Below are 6,494 nucleotides of genomic sequence, written 5' to 3'. Positions count from 1 at the left end.
ATCTCCAGTTCGACGGAGACCTAATCTTTGAACGTCACATCATGAACTAAACACATGTCACGTTTTCTTTTATTATTTTGGAAATATTTTACAAATACGCTCTAGTTTAACGTTTAAAGACACTGCAACTTCTTTGTGCTTGCCTTCACAAAAACTCTTAAGCGACTGCAGACTGTAGAGATGTGAGCTGCCAGGCTTTTAGCTGGACTAACGAGGCGGGATCACATCACTCTCGTTTTGGCATTTGTACCCCGGGATTTTTTTTAGAATCGATTTTAAGCTTTTATTGATTTCTTTTAATGGCTCTGCTCTCAGCTACATCTCTGAACTCTTAGCACCATATGCACCTTATGCACCAGTATGTGCCTCGAGGTCTTTTCTCTGTTACAGGTGCCTGGATGAAACTAATACAGAACAGACAGGACATGAGGCTGTTGGAAGAACCTGCTGGACTAAAGTCAGGCTTGCGGAGTCGGCCACTTCCAAGTCAGGTCTTAAAACCTACGTTCAGGTGAAGGATTTTCATGATGTTATACGAGTTTTTAATGGGGTTTGACCTGTCACTTTTACTACTAGTGCCTTATTACTTTGATGTCACGCAGTATTAAAATTACAAGGCTGTGCCAAGTTATGAACCCTAACAGAACAATGGACAATGTAAACAGACAGAAAACAAAGAACACAAAATATGTCCTTAAGTGTTTAAGGCCCCCCAAAATGATAGAAAACAAATTGTCTTCGCCCTCCAGAGCAGCCAAAATAAAAATATTGTTCCAGTTAATCCTGGTGTTTGATATGGAAGTGAACACCTGATTAACAGATCACTGTTTGTTTCAGCACTTTCTAAGACTGGCGTTTAATTTTAGTATTATTTGATCCCGTGTGAACTATCACGGTCCTTGCAGCTGGAGACCGATCAAAGGATGGTGCAATATGTCGTGCACACTGATCTCTGTAACCTTTGCTGCTGGAAAATACCACCGTGTCTGCCAGCTGTTACTTCTGCCAAGCAGATTCCCTCTGACTGCAGATCAGAGCCACCTCGAAAAAGCTCCTGACACACTGCAGCACACTGAGAATCCTCCCATTCCCAGAAGGATGGTGCAGTCGCACCAAACCACATTATTGTTGTTTGATATGACCTGAAAAGAGGAAATGAAGCCATTGTCCAGCACAAAACTGACTTTAAGTGATTTATTGAATTCTGGTTGGACCGGAACATTTTGTCAAGGTTGTGTTCATGGCCTCACAAAATTGGGATTTGTTTTCCTGTGTTCTCGGCCATGTCTGCGATCTATTTCGAGCTGCCTTCGTGTTTTATTTGTTTTTATTTGGTGGCATCTAAATAAAGAGGTCGTGAGAGAGCTTAGGGTAACTTTGCCTCAATGAAAAAATTCTCAGATAAGGTTTTTGGGAACAATTGACCTCAGAAAAGTCCCTTCCACTGCAGTTTTTCACAATTTTGTGAAGACTGCGTTCTGCGTCTTTAACACTTTATGGTAAAGCACATCACAGATTAAAGATTTTTACGTCACAGTTCAACATCTCTCGCTCTCCGTGTAAGATCCTAATGTTGTGTCAGCTTCGTCTTGTGTTGTGAGAAGCTCAGCACAACATCCTGTCAGACGTGTCTTATTGCCGCCACAGAGCAGGAAACAATTGCAATTGTTTGACCAACTATATATGCTTTATAGCATGTTTCTTAATATTTTTCCTGCAACATAATGATTTTATCAGAGTGTCAAATGTGCTATTATCTACTCAAAGCGATTCTTAAAAAGTAATTACCAGCCAGGGTTCAGGGTTATACATTAATGTAAAGGAGGATGCAAACTGCAGTGTTGATGCTTTCATTTCCTTTAGAGTGAGGCACAATCCTTATGGTTTGCACTGATAACGGAGAACTAACTGTTCTCAAAGCAGCTATATTGTTTTTTCAGTCAAGGTCATTAAGACTGAATCTTTAAGGCTGCCAACATGGGTGTGCCACAAAAAGTGTGAGTACAGTATAAGAGATAAACATAGAAACATTGGGAAAACCCTTTTTTCCAACAACCTCTTAAAATTCCTTGTGGACAAATTTCAAGAATGTCCCCTCTTCACCCTTTATTTAATACATCCTGGACAGGGCGTTTGGGAATATCAGGGGGCCACTGGGTTTGGGAATGAGGCAAACAGAAGGAGAAAAAAAAAAAAGCACACCCCTTCCCCCACACATTTCTCAGCACTGAAAAGCCCCGAAAGAGTTTATAAGGTCATTTTTCAGAGTTGCTGGCAGGGGAAAAACCTCCAGCTAGTAACTGTTAGATGATGCTAATTAACCGTTAACACGTCTCCAGTTGATTTTTGTGTTAATAAATACGTAAAATTGACAGACGGCGTGTGTTATCGTGTGATTTGTGAGTAATGATTTACAAAGCGGCCATCTGGTGCCCTTTATTTCTTAAAAAAAATTAACCCTCTGTGGTCTTGTTAAAAATGTTTTAAGTGCTCAACACAGAAAGTCATAGAGCTGTTTTTATTTATTTTTTTAAGATAAAGGGAGACAGAGAGAGTTCGTGTGAAAACAGTGTTAAATGGTTAATATATCAGACAAGCTAAATGTTGAATTACAGTATAATAATGTGACACAGAAACAATACAGAGCTGAGGTTTATGGCAGAATTTTGCAGCAACAAAGATTTTGAGAAAATAATTTTAAGACCTGGGAAAAGATTTAAAAACTTCATGGGACATATTGGGAAGTATTTTAAGTGTTTCTTTTAATTGTCTTTGTGCAAGTTTTATGCCCTGGGCATCACTAAAGTTTATTTAGTTCATGCTTGAAAAAATAGCCCAAATAAGTGCTCAGATGCCTGCCAAGTGGCAAGACTTGAACAATGACTTTGGCGTAACCTCCACAGAAGAAAAGCTTGCCTGGTTTTTACTGTCTTGTGTTTGTTTAAATGTTAAAATGTATAAATCTGTGGTCTTTAGAGATGCTGGCAGGTGAAGTTTGGTCTTGGTAACCTGGCTGTTTTCATATACTAAGGGTGAGTTTAAGGTGACCAGCAACTACCGAGTTCTTTTAGGGTGGAATATTTTCTTACATGTTACTCGGAGCATCTGCTTTGCACCTGCACGTACAGAGAAAGAAAGCTGTGTTATTCAAAAATTTTAAAAACGGAATAAAACGTATTTACAAAAATGTCAAAACTACTTCTCCTTCGTAGACATATAAGATGCTTTATCGCTTTATCTTTAAAAGGTAGAAGCAGTTGATCTCCACTTTTATCTAATGCTTAATTCTACCCTTGATCCTGGCTTGTGAAGACTTCCTGTTCTCACGCACTGACTTGAGCGTGCCCTTACCATGCACCCCTGTGCGCCATTCCTCAGTGATGGATGATCACTTTTGTACAGAGAGATGTGCTGCTGGGCTAAGACGACCATAGAGGAAGGAAAGAGAGGAAAAAGAGTCACTCTTTCCGAAGGCCACACTCAAGAGCAAGTTGTTTTGGGGGTTGTCTGCCCAACATGAGAGACAACTATTGTCAGTTACTCCAGTGGACGGGAAGGGGGGCTTTTCGGCAGCGGCTGGTATGGCGAGGGGGCTTGGGGAAGGAGTGGGAGAGCAATCTGAATTTTTTCTAAACACCGTCACAACAACAGGGATTGTGACAAAGAGCCACTTTCATAACCACACGGGCCAAGAACTGAGCATTGCTTCACCATGGTGATGATATGTAATGGTGGCATTAATCATAATGAATCCACCCACCGCTGACATGTTTCTTCAGTGTTCAGGCCTGGTGTTTCACATCTTCTGATTCGAAGCGAAGGCACATAAATTCAGTTTGTTGCTTCATAGAGTAATTTGAAATGAAAATGAGGATAAAAGAAGCATCTTACACACTAATCAAAAGATTCAATAGTGTAGTGTTTTACACATTTGCTTAACAAGGTCTACCAAAATCTACCAAAATCAAACATGCAGAGCTACCGGCTGTGGTGACCACAGCTCTGTCAGGATACAGCTGACAATAGTCTTTCACCAATACTAAACAGCTGATTCACTGTGTAAAGAGAAACAAGCCTATGGACACCCTTTTCATCGTTTCTGTTCTTCTTTGTGTAGTAATCCCATAAAACTGTGATGTAATGCTGGATGCAGCTTTAATCACAAAGAAGATCCCATCACAGAGGTGCACCTTTTAATCACATTTCAGTTACTCAGAAGAAAAAACTCCACACATTGGTTATTTACAGCTTTGGAGAATCCACTGAGTTCTTTGCTCTTCTTTGTTTCTGCTGATGTCAGTCACTTTTCCGTCAGTGCAGAATGTAGTATTTTCCAGTTGAGGTTTAATTTTGGGGCATGTGGTACCCCTCATCTGTCTTAATGTCAGTTAACACCTAATCTGTCCTTTGCTCTGACACAGAAACCTCTCACAGTCGGAGAGCGTTTTTGTGAAGCAGCTACGTTTCGTACATTTTGTACTGCGAGCTTTTTCCTATCAGATCTGGCTGTGTAAGTTGAATGGACACTGAAACATTTCAAAAATCTTTTAATCAATTCCTGATACCTACACAGAGAAAGAGTCAGATTAAACAGGATTTCTGTTCTTAGTTGCAGAGGTGTTTAAAAGTATTAGACCATCTGGGTGAGGTAGGAGTGATTTAAAAAAAAACGTTTTTTGTTGTTTGCTTGGTTGTTTAAGTTGTTGCTTATTAAAAGGATTTTTTTTTTTTAAAGACTAGCTGTATGATTTCACGCAGGATCTTAGTGAGTGATGAGTCATGAAGAAGGAAGCTGCTACTGCTGCCTACAAACTGATGGACATCCTGCAGATGTGCAGAAGAGACCCTGAAAAGACGTGACTGAAAGACCATCTGCATCACGCTGAAGGACCTCTTGGTCATCCCAGTCACGTCTCTGTGAGTCACATAAGAAACATTCCTGCCATCTCTTTTGTCTCACCTTCTTTTGCAGTTTTCCCTCACTGCCTCTTTCGCCCATTGAATGAGCTGCAGAGGCAGCAGGCCTGAGGCAGAGGGTTACAGAGGAATGTGGGGTCCTGCTTTGGGTCTCGACCAGTCTGCACTCCAGTGATTTCTACTGTTTGGAGTTTGTGTTTTCCCAGAGAAGTCTTAAATCCACCGCCTACCCCCTGTGCTCTGTGTAAAACACACACATACACACAAACAGATGTAATCTAAATGTAAATTGATGTGAGTGTAGTGCACTGGCCAGCCGCCAAAGACATCAGTGAATCTCAAAATAAACCACAGAATCTGGGAACATAAAAGTTGAAGTCAAAGCCACAACAGCACATTTCAAAACTGTGGAGAAAGTGATGTAGTTTGCCTCCTAAAATGAACCTCAGTGGATCAGGTCTGTAAAATGCAGAAATCTGAACTTTGGAAATCAATTTAAATCTCATAGTTTAAAAGCACAGGAATCTGAATGAATTGCACAAGGCTATATTTACACCCCAGTATCGTTTTTTTTGTTTGTTTTTTTAAACCCCAGATGCTCTCCACACAGCTGTTGAAGCATCAGGGAGCAGGATAGCAAAAAGTACCTTAGGGTGGTCGGCTGCTCAACACCAGAGAAAGCTTGTGGTGGACTTCAGGAGGTCCAGGATTAACACTACTACTACTCTGTCCATTAGGGGAGATGTGTGGTACAGCAGTGAAAATACCTGAGAGTTCACTTGGATGAATCACTACGCAGGACCAGAAAAAAGGCAGCTTCTGTTGATGTTTTACGACAGTGTGGTCACCAGAGTGATTATGCTGCGGTCTGCTGGGGTAAACTATGTGAACAAGTGTTACAAATTAGTCCATTGTTGGTATAATTAAAAGGATTCTATTTCTCATTCATTCGCATACTAGATGATTCTGCAGTCATAACTTCCATTCAGCAAGTAGCATCTCATCTATTTGATGTAGGTGGGAGGCAGACAGAGGTTGGATTGATGGTTAGCAAACTGCACATCATCCACACATGACTTTTTGTAATTTCACTAAACAAAGAAAAGCTAAACACTTTGGAAGGCATGCTCAAAGCTGGGTGCTAGGTTCTGTTATGCCTTTGACAAACATTGAAATGATGTACTTTGTTTGAAAAAATACAACCATTATCATCATTAGTGCTGGGCTGGACCACCTTTTGTTTTGCCTCCAGAACTGCTTTAAGTCTATGTGGCATAGATTCAACGAGTTGCTGGAAACATTGCTCTGAGATTTTGGTCCATATTGACATCGTAGCATCACACAGTTGCTCTACATCCATGATAAGGCTCTCTTACTGCAACACATCCCATATCTGCAATATTGGATTGAGATCTGGTGACAAAAAAGGACTTTTAAGCACAGTTAACTCTTTGTCATGTTCAAGAAACCAGTTTGAGATGAGTTCAGCTTTGTGACAAGGTGCGTTATCCTGCTGAAAACAGCCATCAGAAGATGCTAGAGTGTGGTGATAAAGGGATGAACATGGTCAGCTGTCA

This window comes from Pundamilia nyererei, unplaced genomic scaffold (assembly GCF_000239375.1).
Source record: "Pundamilia nyererei isolate P.nyererei 1_Seehausen unplaced genomic scaffold, PunNye1.0 scaffold00003, whole genome shotgun sequence".
NCBI lineage: Eukaryota > Metazoa > Chordata > Actinopteri > Cichliformes > Cichlidae > Pundamilia > Pundamilia nyererei.
Note: the sequence above shows the minus strand (reverse complement) of the source record.